The sequence below is a fragment of the Erpetoichthys calabaricus genome, chromosome 18 (assembly GCF_900747795.2).
Source record: "Erpetoichthys calabaricus chromosome 18, fErpCal1.3, whole genome shotgun sequence".
Classification (NCBI taxonomy): Eukaryota; Metazoa; Chordata; class Cladistia; order Polypteriformes; family Polypteridae; genus Erpetoichthys; species Erpetoichthys calabaricus.
Window position 1 is genome coordinate 18,623,656 of NC_041411.2, and position 21,153 is coordinate 18,644,808.

Consider the following 21,153-nt stretch of genomic DNA (forward strand, 5'->3'; position numbering starts at 1 on the left):
AAGCAGAGTTGTTGTCTTCTTTCGGCTGTTCCCATTTGGTTCGCCACAGCGGATCATCTTCTTCCATATCTTTCTGTCCTTTGCATCTTGTTCTGTCACACCCATCACCTGCATGTCCTCTCTCACGACATCCATAAACCTTTGCTTAGGCCTTCCTCTTTTCCTCTTGCCTGGTAGCTCTATCCTTAACATCCTTTTCCCAATATACCCAGCATCTCTCCTCCGCTCATGTCCAAACCAACGCAATCTCGCCTCTCTGACTTAGTCTGCCAATTGTCCAACTTGAGCTGACCCTCTAATGTCCTCATTTCTAATCCTGGCCATCCTCGTCACACCCAATACAAACAGAAAAAAAACAAAGCAAATACATACAGAACACGCAAACTCCACAGGCCAGGATTTGATCTTAGTCTCCTGGTGAGGCAGGTGTGTTAACTGCTGAACCACCATACTGCTATACTTTAAACCAGTCTAGTTTTTATGTAGTGCAACTCCTTTTAGAAGCACAAACTACTACTGTATACAGTTTTATAAATATAGCAGTGTGCAGTAACACCAAAAAAGGGGTCATCTCAAATGCTGTTCTGTAGAATAAAAAAGAAATAATTGAAACAATAGAGCTGTATTGTAATTTTACTAAACAGTAAGCATATAAACTTGAAAATAATAAAAGGACACAATATCACTTGCAGGTCTTTGTAAGCATAAAGCATCCTGACCTCACAGCTTGACCATAGCGATGTGTATTTTTTTTAATTTTGTTTGCAGAGCAGAATCAACCACAAGCATCACGGGATGTTATCTTATGTGAAAGAATCACACAGGAAATAGCAATTTCTCAATGTATTTAAAAATAAAAATAAAAACTGCCCAGGAAAGCATTTCAGCCTGGATATTAGACTGGCCATGACAAGTAAGCAATTTGTTTCCTTCTCTCATTTAAGCCATGCTGCCAATAAGTGGCAGAAAAGGGTATCTTCGTGTGATGACTTCGTAGCATATGGAATACTGGAACGTTCTCAGCCTAAAGTTCTGAATTCTCAAGGCAGTGAAAGCTGGTGCAGGCAGCATTGTCTGGTGGACAGAAGGTACATTGTACAGGGGTTCATTGTTACAGATTGCTGCTTACCTCCAACATTTTCTAAAGTTTTAAATGACCATTAAATTATATTATGTGCTTGACATTTAGTAAAGGACAATTGACACTAACACATTATAAAGGCATTAGGGGCCAAGGAGTTAGACTGCCAGTCCTTAGTAATCAATATGGTATTTTTAAACCACAAATAAATTTCAACTGAACCAAAGGAAAAATGAAATTCTGGTAATGGATGTCCCCCCACATCCATAAAGTATCTAGTTCAGGGTACCAAACTGCACATATGCAACACTTAGATAGATAGATAGATAGATAGATAGATAGATAGATAGATAGATAGATAGATAGATAGATAGATAGATAGATAGACTTTATTAATCCCCAAGGGGAAATTCACATAAATTCACTTGCCAAGTGTGATGGATGCCAGCTCTAGAAAAGACATGACATGTACATGCACACTGGGGCCGACTCATGATGCAAGAAAATGATGTATAACATGTGTTACCTTCAAGGCAATAGATACAAAAGTCTAAAAATGCCCCCCCTTCTTGTTTCTAAAACAGTGAATTGGACTTAACTGTTATTAGTAACTTGTAAAACAGCATCATCATGGAAGCGTAAATTATTGCAATTATAAAGGAGCTGGGCAGCAAACAGAATGCTTATCTTGGTTACCCTTCCATACATGACTTTTATAATACCATTCCAAAGTTGTGCATCGTGTGCTGCTATCTTCCTGTCTGACGTTCACTTGGATCCTTATCAGTCTGCCTACAGGGCAGTTAGATCAGTGAATTACATTGTGTAAGTGATGCAACATCACATCGTTTAACATCTAGAAACATCACATCCAACTCCTTCTTATGTTACACATTTCTGACCTGAATACAATGGTTCATTTAAAGATTTTGATAAACTGAGAGACTTGGATATCACTCTTTGCGTCATTTGATACTAGATTTTCTTCCTGACATTGGATGAGTTGAAGAACAACATCTCCAATCCCATCAACCTTTTGAGTATGGGCCAGGAAACATAGTTGTGTCTAATCTGCGCTCCTTTATTTGCTGTATGTGAAAAACTGCATTTCACATGTGAATTCTGTAAGAGTGCCCAAGGTTGCTAATGACCTCACAGCACTCTTTATTGGGGTTGAGACTATCTCACCACAAATTCTGATGTGATGTAGGCCTAAAAAACAGAATTAAATGTCAAGAAAACAAAATAGCTGATTAGCTCACTTTTAAGAGAGGTAAATGATCAGTCTGGATAAGGAATTGTCAAAACCTCACCTGGCTGCCAATCTGCCCACTCACAGCAGGTACATTTACATTCATTCAGTGTATTCTTTCATTCCAACTATCATTGTTCTTAAGTTGACTATGTAGTGATAAGTGATGGCCATACCTTTTGATAATAAAATTCTTATAAAGCTTATTAAAACAATTAACAAAGTAACAACAAAATCATGTGTTCAGAAATAACACAAGAAACTAGCAGATGAGATAAGGCTGACATCTATAATATTCACGGGCTTATTTGTAACATCAACATTAGCAATAAAGAAAAAAAAACTAACAATGTAAGACAAGAAATAAATAATAAATTACAATAGTTCAATGTTATGGTATTCAGAAAATGTGTTTTTAAATTATTCTTCAAAGTTTTGTTAGGGCGTTCAAAAATGAAAGGCACAATTGAAAATGAAACCAGAACAGCTTTTATTCTTTTACAATGCATATCCTTAGATGACTCCTAAAAAAAAAACAACCAGAACAGCTTTTATTCTTTTACAATGCATATCCTTAGATGACTCCTAAAAAAAAAAAAAAAAATCAAATTAGTTGGAAACGACATGCGCCTGTTGCACCTGCTCTAGCCTGGCACAATTACTTGGTGCTGTACTTTAGCGAGGTGCGAACAGCAGAATTCAGCAGAGACACACATGTAGGTCAATAAACACCAGTCCACTTGTACACCCTGGCACGTGCCACTGGGAGCCCTCAACAGAGCACTGGAATGGCTAATTATTGTCCTCTTCCTCTCTGCAGTTCTTTCCTCCTTACTCCATGTCACACTAGCACTAAACTCATTTTTTGTTCCTTTAGGCCGCATGTCCAATAAGAAGTCAGACATTGCTGTAAAGTCCCAAGACACACACTGTAAGCAAATTTGTTTATTGAAACTAATATGGATAGATTAACTGCAATGAACTGGCTTCCTGTCTATGATTGGCTTCTACCTTTCATTCAGTGCAGCCAAGTTTCTGCCTCTAAAAATGTTTAAAATCATTTTTGTATATCTGTCATACTTTTTCTCATGTTGATGTTCCCCATAATGTATGTTTGGTTATGTTTTATATGACTAAGAGTTGTGGTTACTCTCTTGTCTGAACTTGCTTAAAGAACGAATTCAAGAATTAAATATTAATTTATAAGCATTTTAGTTTGTCGACTAGGAATTAAGTTTTGTCCCTTTAAGAAAATTCATACAATCAGTTCGTCCATGCCTGTTTTATGAGTACTGAATCAGTCTAGTGTTTCCACCTACTGCTACTCAAGCTCAAAAAAGAACGCATTTTAATGAACAGATGCACGCCCTAAATTGGTTTGAGAATGTTGTGCATGTTGATAAATTCCACTGCTTCTCTGCACCACTGAATAAATAATGCAAGTGTGGCCTGCTTGTCTAGGGATTGACAGCAATGGAAGCAGTATAAGGGTAGTATAGGACAGGTTGGTGCCGAGCACAGGCTGGAGACTAATAGAAAAGGCCATAATGGCCATATTGTATTTGTTAGAATGTGCTCTCTGCCTTAGAAAGCTGGAAAAACAATGTAGCTGACATGCACTGCTGCCGTCTATCATTAACAGCTAAATGCAGTTTTGATTGAATCTTCCAAGTTGTTCAACCTTTGGACCATTTGTCTGAACTTAGTCACTTGGACACAGATGAAAGTGCCAAAAGCTCAGCAACAGACACGAAGCCTTCTGAAATGTCTGTCTTTCTTATTGGTCCAGAAATCCTTATTCACATAATGTGTTGCCTTCCTGTGCCTTAAAAGCTATTTGTTTCAAAAGGTTTTAAAGCACCATTAAAAGTCATGTTACATGCTGTTTTTCTCTGATGTGTGAGTCTTTTGTCCTTCCATCGCCTTTTTGGTGTGGTATGCAGAAAGACTAGGCAATTAGAGAAGGTTCCAGATACAAGGGCTTCATTTTCAGGGACACCATGTATCTCCTTTAAAATACAGTATTAAGCAGACAGACATTACATAGTATGGTGGACAGTACCATGGGCGTAAAGTTGCCAGGCAGAACAAAAGTGATTGATGAGAGGGACATATCCTTTAAAATATTTAGAGAGAGAAGGAAATAAATGCACTGTACCTGCAGTGTCAATCCAAGTCATGAAGTCTATGCATGGATACAGACCTTGATGGAGGGTGGTATGGCTTTTCTATGTACTGGTTGCACTGGAAAGTTATGGAGAGGGGCATCATGGAGTTCATGTAAAACCAGAGGATGGCAGGTACACCAGGACTGAAGTCTTCTAACTTTGTTCACATGGTTCAGCGTAATGCGTTAGCTGGCAGGTCTTCACCTGTTTTAGACAATAGTCTCTGACTTTGTTTTTTTCTTTTGTTTTTCGTTATTATTTTTTTTTTCCAAAAAATCTTAATAAGAGTCATCCAGCATCTGAAATGTCTGTTCTGTAATTTTCACTCCAACTTCCCTCCCATCTTTCTTCCTTACCCTACGTGTTATGCTACAATGTCGACAGTGTTATCCCAGGCCCCTCAACAAAATGCTTTTTTTGACTTATCAGGATGGTTTCTATCTGCCCTGTTTTATGTAAAAGCTCCTACATAAAATTGCTTCCTTTGTTGCTCAAAGTGATACAAGTCTATTTCATGGCACTCTTCAGTACTTGTGAAAGAGACAAACTTCCCATGCAAAACCATTAAGAGGATGGCCCCCAGAACCAATTGAATTCCTTGGTGCCTACAATGAACCCATACAGCAGACACAGCGGAACTGTGATCACAAGAGCTCCAAGATATGGCACAGTAAATTGTGGTTTCTTCTGCATTACTCCTGACATTTAGCAGTAGACAATCCGCTCACCATGTGACTTCCTCCTGCATACAGTGAAAACCTAATTCCAGGTTAATTTCTTTTTCCACATCCTGATGATATTTTCCTAAAATTGCCTCTCAGGGTGAGCCAAGAGATAATGTTTCCCACTTTCCTAATATCAGCAGTAGATCTCAGGTCCTCAAGCAACCGTATTTCACTCACTGTATCCAGGTGACAATCAGAAAGTCATACACGTTGTGCCACTGTATGACAAAAGAAAAAGGATGTGTTCCACTAATTGTCCTTAACTGCAGAAGCATCCAACTTCTGACTCAAAAGCTTGAATGAAACATTCAGAATCATTAATATTGCTGATGTGGTTTTACTATACAAATACAATGTCTTTGATCAATGTGTCTGTCCAACCGCATATAACTGAATATAATGTCCTGTATACATGTAAGAAAAATTAATTATGTAGAAAAAAAAAACAAGTTGTGTTCCACCCACCCCACTTTATCCAGTTTCCTGGCAGCATCAGGCATAAAATGGCAGTTTAGTATAATGCATAAAATTGCTGTGAATGCATCTGGAGATCATCATTGTTTTCTGGTGCCATCGTTTGTTTTTTATAAATGGTATTTCTTATGTTTGTTAATTATTAATTTTATTTTTTTACATCATTGCAGTGCCATTGTGTTTGTTGCCAGTCACATAGTTTGCTGTCAGTATAATGTATGTCATCACTATGCAAAGACTAATTAAGATGGCAGCACACAGTATTTCACTCAAACTCCAAGTATCTTGGTTTCCTAAATAGTATTTTGTTAGTCTCCTTGGCTTTGGTCAGTGTACTCTTTTACATGGTGTTCTGCTAGGGAACCTTAAAACCAGCTAATGGGAGGTCAGGTGCCTGGAAAGACTGATCAAGAAGGCCATCTGTATCACAGGACTGACCCTGGACTCATCAGGCAAGCGACTGTGATTAAAGTTTGGAAAAAGCTGCCCATTATCAGAGTGAGCAGCCAATTATCTGCAGGTACAGTTATGGGGTACAGAACCCCACATGAGAAACATGGCATAAAACACAGATTATCAAGAGCTGAAATGCATGTCACAGATGCCATCAACAGCCTGATTTCTGAAGTAAGACAAGCAACCTAAAGACACATTCTCTCCCATGCAGAGTTGTATCCTTTGGCACTGCTTGTCAGCTTTTATATCCTTATTAAAAAGTATCATTTTTCTTACTAGACTGGTGTGAAGCATTTTTACTTTTACAGCAGGGTGTATGCTCATAAGAGCTTCATATTCAGACTTTGCTACTATTAATGCATATTTTGCAGCTATTAGTCTATGTTAATAAATACTACTTTGTATTAAAAGTCTATACTTTGAATGCAAATCTTAGGTGATTCACATAAAAAGTAGCATAAGTTACTCTGTGTGGGCAGGTTTCCATTTCTCTTTCACAGGGATAGAGAATGAGGAGGGATCCGTCCAATAGAGAGCAGCATGGGAAGGATTAGTGCACAGTAGGTAGGTGCAGCAGCCTCCAGTGTCTGGGGACACCTGAACTGGTCTGCTCAGTCCAATCCCAGTGAGTCCTCATCTGAAGTATTGAGGAGTGACACACTGAGCATGCATCACCTATAATGAGTGCTCCAGTCTGCGTGAGCCGAGTGCTATATGTGTGTGTGTGTGTGTTAAGCTTAAGATGCACAAGAGTAGACAATCCATAGTGAATCTGGTGAGTCATTATGTATATTATTGCAGTTTTTGTTGTCTTTGAATTATTACTTTTCCTATTTTCATGTATTTTCTGTGATGTATGTAATTATGTACTGTCTTTTCTAAATGTGCCTCCATTCCATGTATTTTGTGGGTAGACCCCCAGGAGGCTGGGCTACTTTGATGTCGCCACTCCTGAGCCCTTCCACGTTGAGTAAACTCAAATCAGGAGCTCATTGTGTTTGTTTGGAGTTATCATGAATATTGTGGCACTTTGGAGTGTTTTTGTTCTCTGACTTTCTGCTCTCTGTTTACGGAATACAATTCTAGATTAGTGCCTTGGGACTTGTTTGCTGTAAAATTGCATTTTAGGGAACTCTTTTCTACCTCTTTTTGCTGTTTTAGTCAAAAATCCTTTCTTTATAAAGATTCTTTGTCCTTTTGCATACAAGCTGGAATTTGCTGTCATTCCTTGTCTCGTGGGACTTTTGATATATTTTGAGACTTTTCTATTTACTATACCAGCTCTCCTTGCTTGGGCCCTACTGTGAAAAAGCCAGCAGTTAGCAGTGTGAGGTAGCTGGATTTTGGGTGAGTCTCCTTGGGCAGGCTGGTGAGGGCATTAGTGTGCCTTCATGTTCCCAAGATAATACATATGGGGATGTGGAGAGAAATCCTGAGGAGATACAACAACCAGGCACAGGGTTTGAATCTAGGATGCTGCATCCATGGGGCAGCCCTTGCTGATTTACCTAACATAAATAAGTTAACAAACACTAAATAAGTACATATATGTGGATCATAATAATATATGGACCCAAATCAGAGTAACCTAAAAAGCCCAGTTCAAGATTTAAAACAAACTATGATCCTCTTCTCTTCCCTTGTTGTTGTGAGAACTCGTTAAGCTATATGCAGCCTGTGATGAATATCAAGTTCTTTTTATTGTCAGGAGAAGAAAGCACTCGTCCACTACAGAAGTCATTCACCGGTTTTTGTAATCCTTTCCTTCCACAGAGCTTGGCTGGACCTTCCAGCTTCAAAGGACACATTTCTTTTTCATTTTCCTTGTAATCAATGGTGCTGTTGAAAGTAAAAAGGTAAATGATGTTAATCTAGTAGACGTAAATGCAGGATCTGAATTTATTACACATAACTTTTGTGTGATGGTCTGACCATTGTGACTGTGCTGAAAATTAAGTCAATTATACAAATGAAAAGTGAAAATATGAATTTATGCCAAAGTCTCCTTGCAGGAAACTTTTATATTTCAGACTCAAACACACTTGACATTTATCAGTATGGTTTTATGCAAATGAACACATTTGTTAAAACTGGACTGCATCACTGTTCTAATCTGTAATTCCATACTTTTGACTTTATGTCCTGTGTTTTTGGTACTTTAAACTTTAAATGACAATTACCCCTTTAATCTGAATTACCCTTTCTCTCTCCAAATGTTCTTTCAAACTAACAAGAGTGAAATTGCATTTCCTCAGAAACAAATATTTTTCTATAACAGATTTATAACACTACAGAATACTGACTTAATAGTAACCTTTTTGGGTTTCAAATTTATTTTTACTCTTCTGTCTACCTTCAGGTTGCTGCTTCTTGAAATTACTAGACAAAATACATTTACATTTAACTAAAAGATATTTAAAGAGAAACGGGCAATGATAAAAATAATATTTTTTTAACATGATCAGGGTGTGATTTTAAGTTTCAAAATACTTCTATACTGCTTAAAGAATCCAAATTAATATTCCATTTCTATGCCATAAACTTTAAAGTTTATCTGGAAACTAGTCCTATTACAGATATGCCACCTCAAAAAATCATGCACACTCCAATGAATGATAAATGCAGAAACTTTTTATAAGAAGCGATGAACGTCTGCTTTGATTAAGACGAAAAAATATTTTCCATGTGATAGTCCATAGCACCACATGATTCATCCTTTTCTACTTCCATGAATGGGGCAAGAAGGATTTTTAAATTTAGTCAAAGCTCATCGATCATTTGGTCCGGATTGGAATTCCACAATGTATTTTAAAAACTAACCAAACAGCTAACATTTTACTAACATTTTCAGTTCTTCACTGAAACAATTATCCACAAAAACTGCACTGTCTCAGTGGCTATGGAATGAATGGTGGAACTCATGCCCATTGTAATGAAATTCTTTGAGAGGCTGACGCTGGAACAAAACTAAACCGAATATTACAAACAGTTTAAGTCACACGTCAAATGATTCTAGCACATTTAGAAAATTAAAACTGCTCTGCTGGTGTTTTGTTTAAACGCTTCAGCCAAGTACTTACTGATGTTGTACAATCAATCCTGATTAATAAGCACCTGGATATGGAACTTATTGCCGTCTTCTACTGTATAACAGGATTTCCGACCTCCTAACTAGCTGCCTCCGACATGTGCAGACTGGCAACAAGACGTCTATGCTGGCCTGCAACACAGACACTGCACAGGGCATCTCCATGTTCACCATGTAGCCAAACATAGTGCCAACTCAATCATTACATTTGCTGGTTACATCACCATCAGTGGCCTAATCACCATTAATAATGAAGCATCTTATAGAGAATATATTTGCCTTCTGACATCATAGTGCCAGGATTACCTGGAGAAAAGAAATAGCACAGAGCAGAATTAATAGGGTTAGCACCAGTCAGTGCGCAATGTGGAGGAGGGCGTGTGGACAGACAGCCCCTACCTACAAGCACTCACAAGATTTCTATCCACTGCTGAAATCCTCTGGCCTGGGTGCCTGGCCACAGGCAATTCTCCTTAAGGATCCCAGCTTGGATTGGCTCATGGAGGTGGGGAATGTGAGTCAATTAGTGTTGGCTCTGACCCGAGGTGAGCAGTGGTATGAAATGTGCAGGAAGGCAGTGCACAAGGAAAATGAGAGCTTGTCGGGCTGCACGAATGTTGGAATAAACATAGTGATAATACATACCCTTACTCCTCCTATGGAAAATCTACTTCTGATAGCAAAGTTTCTTATAACAAATGAAAAGTCCTGAAATGCATCTATTTTGTTAGCTGAGGTGAAGTTCACTGCACACCAAACTGGCCAGTGTTAGCAAGTTTAAACTTCTTGGGGTCATCATCAATGACAACTTGTATGGGCCCAGTACATCTCAGCTATATCAAGAAGAGAAGGCTCACCAACGCCCTTTCTTGGATGTCACAATGGAGACTATACAAACTGGCTGTCAGGCATAGCATCTGCACAGCTATTTCCACAAAGTACTACCGAGGCGAATGAAGTTGGAACAGAGTATTACTAATAAAGAGCTGAGATCTGTCATGGATACAAATAGCACACTCTGTCTTAGAAAGGCACACAGTAGAACTAAAGACCTCTGCCTTCCTTCACCCAAGTGGCCTGTACCCAGGCTGCCCAATAGATGCACTAAGTTCCTAAAACAGGTGTCATTTTTACATTTTTTTAAGGTCACAACTAATGTAAATTTGCTAATACTTGATGAATACACAGCACAGTGATCCAGTGGTAGCACTGCTGCCACACAGTTCAGGGTTCACTTCCCAGGTGCGCCCTGTGTGGGGATTGTATGTGGGTTTACCTCCAATTTCCTCCTACAGTCCAAAGACATGTTAGGTGAACTGGTGATTCTAAACTGGCCTGTGTGTGTCCATTCATGCGGTCATGGGCAGAAGCCCCGTCCAGCAGGTTGCTCCTGCCTGCACCTAGTGTTTGCTGGGATATGCTCCATCTGCCTTGTGATCCTGCCCTGATAAGTGCATTCAGAAAAGGTATGGATGATTGAATAGTATAATGTGTCCTGCCCCAAACAAATCTCTCTCTTGCACGTTATTAGGTTGAGAGAGGTTATTTCAACTTGCATATTTTGTATGTAGTATTTTCCATTTCCAATAGCTGCTCCTGTTGGCAATCAGATCCTCGGTAGTAAGCACCAGCAAATGTATTGGTACTGTGCAGCTTATGCTTACTGGTAGAAACAGCGATGCGGTGGCCTAAGCAAATGTCCATCACAAATATCACTGTGACAAAATATTAAAAAATAAAAACAAAAAATGATATGTTTCTTTGATGAAGCAAATACATAAAACTACTCCAACTTTCAAATCGGTTAACTAAGTCCCAGAAAGCGTCAAAATATCCATCCATCCATCCATTTTACTATTAATATTTTGTAGTGTACTGTGAACTTGAGAGTTCCCAAACAATGTCTTAAAATGGCTACTGGGGTGGAATTACTGACATACCCTGGCTAGAAACAAAAACTGCAATGAGAAAATATGTATAAATAAGAGATATATAAAAAATGCCCTGATGAACAGAAACAAGCTCTGAAGAGCACAAAGGCACAGATGGAGATTTGAAAAGAAAATAGAGTCTTAATACATAATCCATGGCAAAGTCATAAACAGAGCATAGAGGGGAAAAAAATCCAGAATGATCACACAAAGAAGAATAACAGTAGCAAGACGAGAGAAGCAGACCACGCCAGGGGCACATTCAGAATGAACTGCAGGGGCCTGTGGGTTGTCCCCACCTTTATAGGGCTGAAGGCAGTCCCTTGATGGTGCAAACCCCTGCAACACGAAGGAAGATACACAGGTAAAGTACAGAAGAACCTAAACGACCAGGAATAATAACAGCTACAAGGAAATCAAAAATGGACCAAACAGCCGAAAAATGGCATTTCAACCCAAGCAGAAATATAACATCATAACTGTAATTGTGATGTAACTGTTCCATATCATTGTCAAGGTTGTAAAAAAAAAAATCAAGTGCTTATTTTGCCACAATTACAATAAACACACAAACTTGAATAAGCAGTGTTTGATGCTGTTTTAAATGTCATTTATGGTATTTGTGTACTTCTCTTTTAATTTCCAGGTTTAAAGTGTGTTAATGTAAGCGAGACTTCATATTGTAACGTTACATTAACAACAATATGTGATATTTGGCACAGGATGTGATGTAAATATGTAGCAGTACAGCTGTGATTCTAAAAAGTGCATCTGTCTTTTATGGTTCGCCCGATACCCAGAAAAAGCCAAAATGTCAAACTCTGCCTATTCCTGTAACCAGGACTGCCTTAACATATGGGCACAATAGGCATTGGTGGGGGCCTACAATGTTTCTGATGCCCGTGTATGTTTCTGTTTTGCTATTAAAACTACATTGCCAGGGGTCTATGATGCTGCTATGACGGCCCCTCCTGCACCGTCATTATTCCTGCCTCTTCTGTTCTGGTAAATGGTGCAGGACCACCAGCACTCCTAGCACTAAACGGTGGGACAGTTTTATCCCAAAAGCAGACTCTTTTAAGTAGTTCAACGGGCACTTTATCATCGAGACAAGAACTGTTTTTAAAAGAAATCCTGCCACCATTTATTAATGATAAACCAATTATGCTCCCTTTCTTTTTGTTATGATCAGAAAAGGCAAAGCACGTTTAAGAGGGTGTGGAAAATAACTGAAATATCTAGCCATTCCCTTCCACATTCTTTATTTACAAAAAAAGTTGCCTTCTGCTCAGCGGCCAGAAATCTAGCAGGGCTATTGAATACACTATATACGTTTAATGTATGGCAGTGCATTAATTTCCTTCTACTGCTATCATACATGTGTCACTAATCTGAGAGGCAAAGCAAAAAATATCTCACGGATCGTGTACACGACTATAAAACTGCATTTGAAATGAAACACACAGGTAGCATTGTCTGTGATCGACTGAGGTAAAACCTTATTGAAATTTTAAGAAGGTGTGTACACATGATAATGGTGGCGCATTGGTAAGCACTGCCGCTACATGGATAGGGAGGCCTGACTTCGACTGCGTTTGCATGTTACCTCTCTGTGGATGTGGCCTTCTCTTAATATGGGCGTCGGTATGAAGTACGTGACAAGCACTTTGTCCAGATCTGTTCTAGATACTGCCAAACTAGACTTCAGGAGGCCCTGGGGTGAATTAATCGGATCTGTTTAAGTTCTGGTTAACCATGTGATAATAACAATAAAATAGCATTCCATATCTGTTAAACCAGCTCTGATCCTAAGTACAAAGTACTGTATTAGCTCGAGGTGTTCGGTAAATTCACAAGTGCCAATTACTCGTGCCTGTTCAGGCAGAGCCGAGACAAGGGTGAGGCAGACGAGGCAATTGCCTCGGGTGAATAATGGGAAAGGGCGACAAATTGATGAAAAGTGAACATTAAGAAATTTCAAAATAAAAAAGAGCCAAGTGTACGTTTCAATGTTCGTCAAATACCTTAAGCAAACTGACGAATTGGGACGCTCTCGCTCGTTTCCTGCCTTGCGCCCTGTGTTGGCTGGGATTGGCTCCAGCAGACCCCGTGACCCTGTAGTTAGGATATAGTGGGTGGGATAATGGATGGATGGATAGATATGTTAATATCACAACTTTGATGGAAATATGAAAAACTATATGGGATTTCGTCTGATTTCGAATTTTTAACAGGTGAAAAATTAAAGTCGATGGATACAGAAAATTAAAAAAGCAGCTTGTTCTATATCCCTTAAATATCCAAACGATAGAAATGCTGTAGAATTCTCATCAGAAATAATTAGTTCCAAAAATCAGGCAATGACGTTAATTCTAGACCTTAAGGCAGCAACAAGTTTAGATCTTTTAAAAACGATTCATGAATATAGTTTAGTTCAGTCCTATCCAAATTTAGACGTTGTACTGAGAATACAGTATTCCTAACACTACCTGTTACTGTAGCTTCTGGTGAAAGAAGCTTTGGCAAACTAAAATAATCAAAACATATTAAAGATCGTCACTTGCTTAGGAAAAATGGTCAAATATGGCAATTTTATCAATCGAACAGGAACTGACAAAGCAAATTAATTTTGATAAAACAATTGATGAATTTGCTTCACTAAAAGCAAGAAAAGTAAAACTTAAAAAAAAGATTTTATATTGGGCATTTATTTAATTATTTATTCATTGTAATTATATTAAGTGTTGTTTTGTATAAAGTATTATTAATATTATTTTGTCTATCATTAAATGAAATTACTAAAAAATCTAATATTCTAATTCATCTCATGTGTAATAAATATTTTGTTTTTTCTTTTGTTAAGGTTGGTGTGATTTTATTTTTAATATGTGCAATTTTATGTTCATATTACTATTGTACTATTACTGTGTTCTGTGTTTTTTATTTAATAATTAAATACATTTATTTTGTTCTCAAAATCTTTTATTACTTATTAGTAATAAAAAACTATATACTTCACATTTAAGCACAACGACTTCAACAACTTCAACTAAGCAACAGAACGAGACAGTAGAGATTTTGAGGTGCCACTGCTCACGCCTTTCTCTGGTTAACCACACCCCACAAAGCGGAGGAGACCGCCTCACTAATGACGTCAGCGAAATGGCAAGGCGTATTTCTTTGATTGACAGCTTTTCATTCCGCTCTTCGAGCGAATGACGTTAGATTTAGGGCGGGTTTAAGCCGTCACTTCCTGTCCACGCTTCAGTTTATTTACCGGTTTATTCAAATTGAACACGCACGGGGTGACGGGGTTGTTTTTATCAAACAATTGGTAGAGTTTTGAAAACCAAGAAAAAGTCTTAAGCTTCGCAGTGCTCCAAATGTAAGCGCAAGTAATGAAATTTATGTTTTTATAGAAGACTAAGCATTTTGCCCTGACTTTGTAAATTCAACATAAAGTGGGATGGGCAACTATGAACAGCGCAGTATAATAGTCGCAATTTGTCATTTTTATATTTTACTCGTAACGCGCACTTTGTAATTCGAGTATTCTACCTGTAGCGCGCCATGTACTTAAAACATTAATAAGCTATATGATGTGGATGTAATTTTTGAGAAGGTTTTGCATTTTACAGTTTGCGTTTTGTATATATAATAATCATCCTTGTTCACTGTTTTATAATTACAATTAGGTTTTTTCTTTTATCCCGTGACATGTGTTTAACATGGAGCATTCTATTCAGCACTCGGAGTTCGTCCGTCGAGAGACTAAAATACGCTGCTTTAGAATCTGAAAAAAGTTACAGACTAGTAGCTGACTCCACGGCTCGTTTTCATCTCCATAGTCTCTTATTAATACATGTATTTCTATTCTATTACATTTTTATACAAACGATGTAGCTCAGAGCTCTTTGCAAGTTTTCTAAGAAACAGTCAAATAACAATTTCAAATTAAAGAATAGTAATGAGCAGCCAGAAGAAGTAATGAAGAAATACATAACATAGATACATAATTAATAAAAATAGAGTCCTTGAATATAGAATTGGCTTTTAAGTCTCTAAATGTGAGTCCAATGATAGGGTCAGGTGGCAAGGGAGGACTGAAAAAAAATCCAGTTAAGCTGGAGAAAAAAATAAAATCTGCAGGTGTCCCAGGCCAAAAGTTCTTAGGTAGTTCCTTAATTGTTTTGTACACTTTATTTTAGGATTTGATGCAGTGGGTTTCATGGCAAGTTGGGACTTTGATCAGATCGTTATGGGGGCTCAGAATGCAAACACAGGAGAACTGGAAAAGAAAACGGTGAAAAGCGAAGAATATTAAAGATTTCAGATTCATTTAAGACTATGATAATCCTGTGCATAGCAAGTTATTAAGAGAAGAACTAAGGTGTTGCTACGAAAAAGACAAATTTAAAGATGCACAGTGCTAGCCTGGCATATCTGTAAAGTATTCCAAATTTTGATGCATTGCAGCAAAAGGCCACCTCATCAATGCCTTTTATGCAGGACTTCCCGGGTCCTCCCTGCGTGGAGTTTGCATGTTCTCCCTGTGTCTGCGTGGGTTTCCTCCCACAGTCCAAAGACATGCAGGTTAGGTGCATTAGCGATCCTATATTGTCCTTGGTGTGTGTGTGTGTGTGTGTGTGTGTGTGTGCCCTGTGGTGGGTGGCGCCCTGCCTGGGTGTGTTCCTGCCTTGTGCCCTGTGCTGGCTGAGATTGGCTCCAGCAGACCCCTGCTACCCTGTGTTAGGATATAGCGGGTTGGACAATGACAAACTGACTGACTGTTGGAATAATAAGAAGATTGTTAGAATATCTAAGATTAGTGAAACGGGCTCTCCAAAATATAGGAACAGCAAGATTATTTAAGGCTTTATATCTCATGAGTGGTATTTTAAAGTCATTTCTGAAGAACATAGGTAACCAGTGCAACAATGCTATAACTGGTGAGCGGTGCTCAGATTTTTGTTTTCTGGCTAAGATTCTTGTAGGTGCATTCTGAACTAACTACAGGCGATTGATGTAATCTAGCCAACTAAAACCAAAAACATGAATTAAGTTTTCAACATCTTTCAGTTTAAGAGCTCCAACGTTTGCAATCTTCCTTAGATGGAAAAATGCAATCCAAGTCAAGTCAAAGTGAACTTTATTGTTATCTCAACCATATACAAGTATACAGATAGACAAAATTGCGAAGCTCAGGGTCCACAGTGTAACAACATGAAGTGCAAATAATAGATTAAAATAGAATTAAAATTAAGATTTGAATTTAAAATTAAAACACAAACAAGACAAGACATTGTGCAAAGACAAGACAAAGAAGTAGCAGCAATATTGACTTGTAGTAATATGCAATTTAAAGTTTCATTCAGAGTCTATGATTACTTCTGCCTTAACTTTTAATGCTGGGACCAAGTTAATTTCTAATACCTTCATTATTTCAGTTTTTACTAATGACTAAGAATTCAGATTTTTCCTAATTTAGCTTCAGAAAATTACCACTCACCCATTTAGAAATAAAAGCCAGACATTAGGTTAGAGTCCAGAGCATCAGGGTCATCAAGTGCTATGAATAGGTAAAGCTGTGTGTCATCTGCATAGCTGTGTTGGGTTACCTTGTGTTTTGAGATAATCTGGTCTGATTGGAGCATGTGGATTGAAAAAAGCAGAAGGCCCCGAGTAGATCATTGTGGTATACATATATAATATCATGGACCCTAACCCTAAAGTATAATCACCGCAACTAACAAAGAATTTTCTACCTGTTAAATAAGACTGAAACAAATTTAAGTCGCTGCTGGAGAGGCTCACCCATTGGCTAAGGCGATTTATAAGAATGCTGTGCTATTTTTAGAATTTTAATTAAAAATTAAGTTAGAAATAGGTCTAAAGTTGTCAGGTACAGAGGAGTCAATATTATTTTTCTTGAGCTTGGAGTTTAACTACTGCAGTTTTATACAACCTAAGAAGACCGCCATATCTACAATAATGACATACTCAGTATGTGAAGTACAATATCAGTTATCATATCTGAGATTTCTTTAAATAAGCCTATTCTGACTGGTTCAAGAAACACAAGTAGAAGGTTTTAGTTGCGAAATTATTGTACGGATATCGGATGAACCTATTTCACGGAAGGAATCTAATTCTCTAAAAAGAGCATGCTTAGGTTCGAGGGGATTCATTTTGGAGGGATGCATCATATCATTTATATCCTCTAAAATCATGTATTTTGTGTTTAACAAATTTTGCACAAGCCCCACAAATTTCGCCCCAAGTTTCAAGGGGGCATTTCATTGGTTGAACTGGGTTTGGAAAACTACAAGAAAAATTAAAAATAAAATTCTTTGGTTTTATATAAGAAATAGGACAGTGCTGAAGGGCAGACTCCAGACCACGATACATGACACCCACTGTAAGGAATTTCAAAAGAATGTAACTGTGAGATAATAATATTGATGATGTTCAGTTGTGTGCAATGTATTCATGTTCTCCTTGGATTTTGAAGGTTTTCTAAAGGGACTCCAGTTTTCTTTCCCAGCCTGTGGTGGACTGGCATTCCTTCCTGACTTGGTTTTCAATGCCTTGACAAAATAAAAATGAGATGGCAGTAACATTACCATAACTGTCTGACAATGAATGAAGTCTTTCGGTTTTGTAAAATTAAAAAAGTATATATAGGATTTGTCATTTTCAGTGACCCTCTTGTGTCAGGGATGATTTATGCTCCAGTAGCTGATGCCGCTGCTTCACTGTTGTCCAGGGTTCAATTCCTGATTGTTGCCCTTGTGGTGTATAAAAGTTCTTTCCATGTCTGGATGGCTTTTCCAACACAGACTGTTAGGCTAATCGCCAGTTCAAAGTCAGCCCTGCATATGCATATGTATATGTGTCAGTGCTAGGGCTGCACGATTAATCTTTTTTTTCTCATGATAACGATATTTATGACCCACGATCAGTTAATAAATATCGTCGCGATTTTACAGTATAAAGACCAAACTGTTTTTTATGGGCTGAGTTTACGGATTGGACTGCGTCACTATGACGTTACTGCGTCTAGATTGCAAGCGCTTTCTGAAGCAGTAGAAGTCAATAGCAGCAATAACAGTCAGTCAGAATAAACATATGATGGCGGAGCAACGTGAGGAAGGTGCAGAAGTGCGATCGTTAGTTCCTAAAAAGGGGTCATACTCAGTTGTCTGGAACAATTTCGATTTCGAGGAATGTGATGTTGATCAGGTACGAGTCTTGTGCAAACTTTGCTCCTGTCCAAGTCCAAACGTCCCAAGGTAACACAACAAACCTCATCAACCACCTTAAAAGCCACCACAAAGTACACTATCAAGAATTTCAACGACTGAAGGCACAAACAGCAACAACAAAAAATTACCAGCCATCCACAACACAGACAACAATATCAGGGACATTGTTCAACGCAATACCATATCTGTCTAGCTCGCAAAGACACCGGGAAATAACAGAGGCGATCGCGTACCATATAGCCAAGGATATGTGTCCAATAACCACCGTGAGCAGTGAGGGGTTTAACAAAATGATCGCAACACTTGATAAAAGATATAGCATTCCCTCACGCAACCATTTTTCCAATGTTGCGCTGCCCTCGCTGTATGCGAAATGCCGAAAAGAAATAGAAAGAGAAATTCTCAGGCTCAGCCTTGAATATTTTGCTGCCACGACCGACTTATGGTCAAGCAGAACTGCGGAACCGTATTTGAGCTTGACAGTTCATTTTATTGACAGCGAGTCTGAGATGAAAAGCAAGCTTTTGCAAACTTCGTTTTTCCCACAAGACCATACAGCGGAGTTTATTGCAGTGGGCCTCAAAGAAGCGATGTCCGCTTGGGGCTTGGTGGAAGAAAGACTTGTGTGTATCACAACGGACAACGCAGCTAATATGATTAGGGCAGCATCTGTGAATAACTGGCCGAGGCTACACTGCTTTGGTCAGAGACTTCATTTACCAAAGGAATAATCGTCATTATTAATCGTGATAAAAATTTTGAGCAAAATAATCGTGATAATAATTTTTTCTGTTATCGTGCAGCCCTAGTCAGAGCTGTGTTCCATATTTTCTCTCTTACTCCTTCATGTCTTTATATTACACCTTTTGTGAATTTGATCTTATTATCAAGATGTTAATGTATGACTTTCAGCATAGTCTGACACAAAATAATTCTGGGCTGTTTGATTAGCTTGTACATTTTCAATGCCTGTCCAGGGTTGGTTTCTGCCTTATACTTATTGTCCTAGTCAAGAATGGTTTCTGTCCCAAGGAATCTGATGTAGAGTTCACATGGAGCTGGAGCCTGTCTAAGAAGCAAATGATCATGAATTGGTTATTAGTCTAGTTACCAATTAAGCAATTTGCATATCTTCAGGACATGGGAGAAAAATCAGAATGCCTCACGTAAAACCCACACCAATATGGAGATTAACGTCAAACATCATACTGTCCAGCCCAGAATCTGAACCCAGCTCCCTGGCACTATGAGGCAGCAGCACCCATTTATGATCCCATAATTCTAAATCTTATCCCATCAGCCCTGGGTGTAGGGCAGGTGACAGACAACCTTGTACAGGAAACCAGCCAACACATGGACACACTCACGCAGGAAACAATTTGGATTTGACAACTGACCAAATGTGCATATCTTAGGGGAGGTGAGAAGAGAAGCACAGTACCCAGGGAAAACGCTGTGTAGACATGCAAAGAGGGTAGAAACCCATGTAGAGTTCGGTGGGTGGGGATAGAAAGTTGCTGACCAATGGAGTATTCTCTGTATCCATAAAAGAACAGAAAACTCTGACCAAAACCACCCTGAAGCAGTTATGTACAATACTCATAGCTGGCTACCCTTACCTAGACTTGAACATAAACATATAGCCTAGCAGTGATTGGCCGAAAAAACTGATATCTAACCTGTATGCTTGACGCGACTTGGCCCATTTAAAAAAAAAACTGATAAAAAGGTGATAAACAGCGCCGCGCAGTGGCCGTGTTAAAAAATACAGTATAGTATGCGAAGGTGTGCAAGAAACTCCATCCATCCATCCATTTTTCAACCCGCTGAATCCGAACACAGGGTCACGGGGGTCTGCTGGAGCCAATCCCAGCCAACACAGGGCACAAGGCAGGAACCAATCCTGGGCAGGGTGCCAACCCACCGCAGGACACACACCCACACACCAAGCACACACTAGGGCCAATTTAGAATCGCCAATCCACCTAACCTGCATGTCTTTGGACTGCGGGAGGAAACCGGAGCGCCCGGAGGAAACCCACGCAGACACGGGGAGAACATGCAAACTCGGGAAGCGAACCCAGGTCCCCAGATCACCCAACTGCGAGGCAGCAGCGCTACCCACTGCGCCACCGTGCCGCCCTGCAAGAAACTCGGCGCAGCGAATACCATACCTTAAGTACCCTATAAATCAGTAATGTCGACATTGTATTCTTATTAAAGGTTGTATATTAGTCTTATGGTAGTGATTAAGTTGACTTTTTCAAATATTAAGATTTTCTCATAAATAATGGATTGCTAGATTTTGCATATTTTATTAATAAGTTAAAAAATTTCAAGTCTCCCCGTCGGGGAATCGAACCCCGGTCTCCCGCGTGACAGGCGGGGATACTCACCACTATACTAACGAGGAGGTGTTTTGTTTGTCCTGAGGCTCTGAATTTCGCCAACGCGGCAGTCGTAGTCACTTTAGCTAAATTTCCGATTCACTTTTATGGTAGTGTTGAACCACTATGGATGCAATATATTTTTCGCCAAAACCTTTTAGGGGGCGCTAACATAGCATTGCATTCTATACGCTACTGCTAAACCACTACGGATATTTTTTTCGTTACAGGCACTGTTTTCAGTATGCAACGCACAGAATTACTTTTTACTTCCATGCTAAACCTAACAGGTTTCTTTTTTGTTAAAACATATCGCTGAGTTTATA

General features: G+C 38.8%; 1 non-coding gene across 1 annotated transcript; it reads right to left on the minus strand.

Moving 5' to 3' along the window:
* Positions 1 to 20,781: 20,781 nt before the first annotated feature.
* Positions 20,782 to 20,853, minus strand: trnad-guc (transfer RNA aspartic acid (anticodon GUC)). The gene has a single exon. It is a non-coding gene; the product is annotated as a tRNA-Asp (tRNA).
* Positions 20,854 to 21,153: the final 300 nt, after the last annotated feature.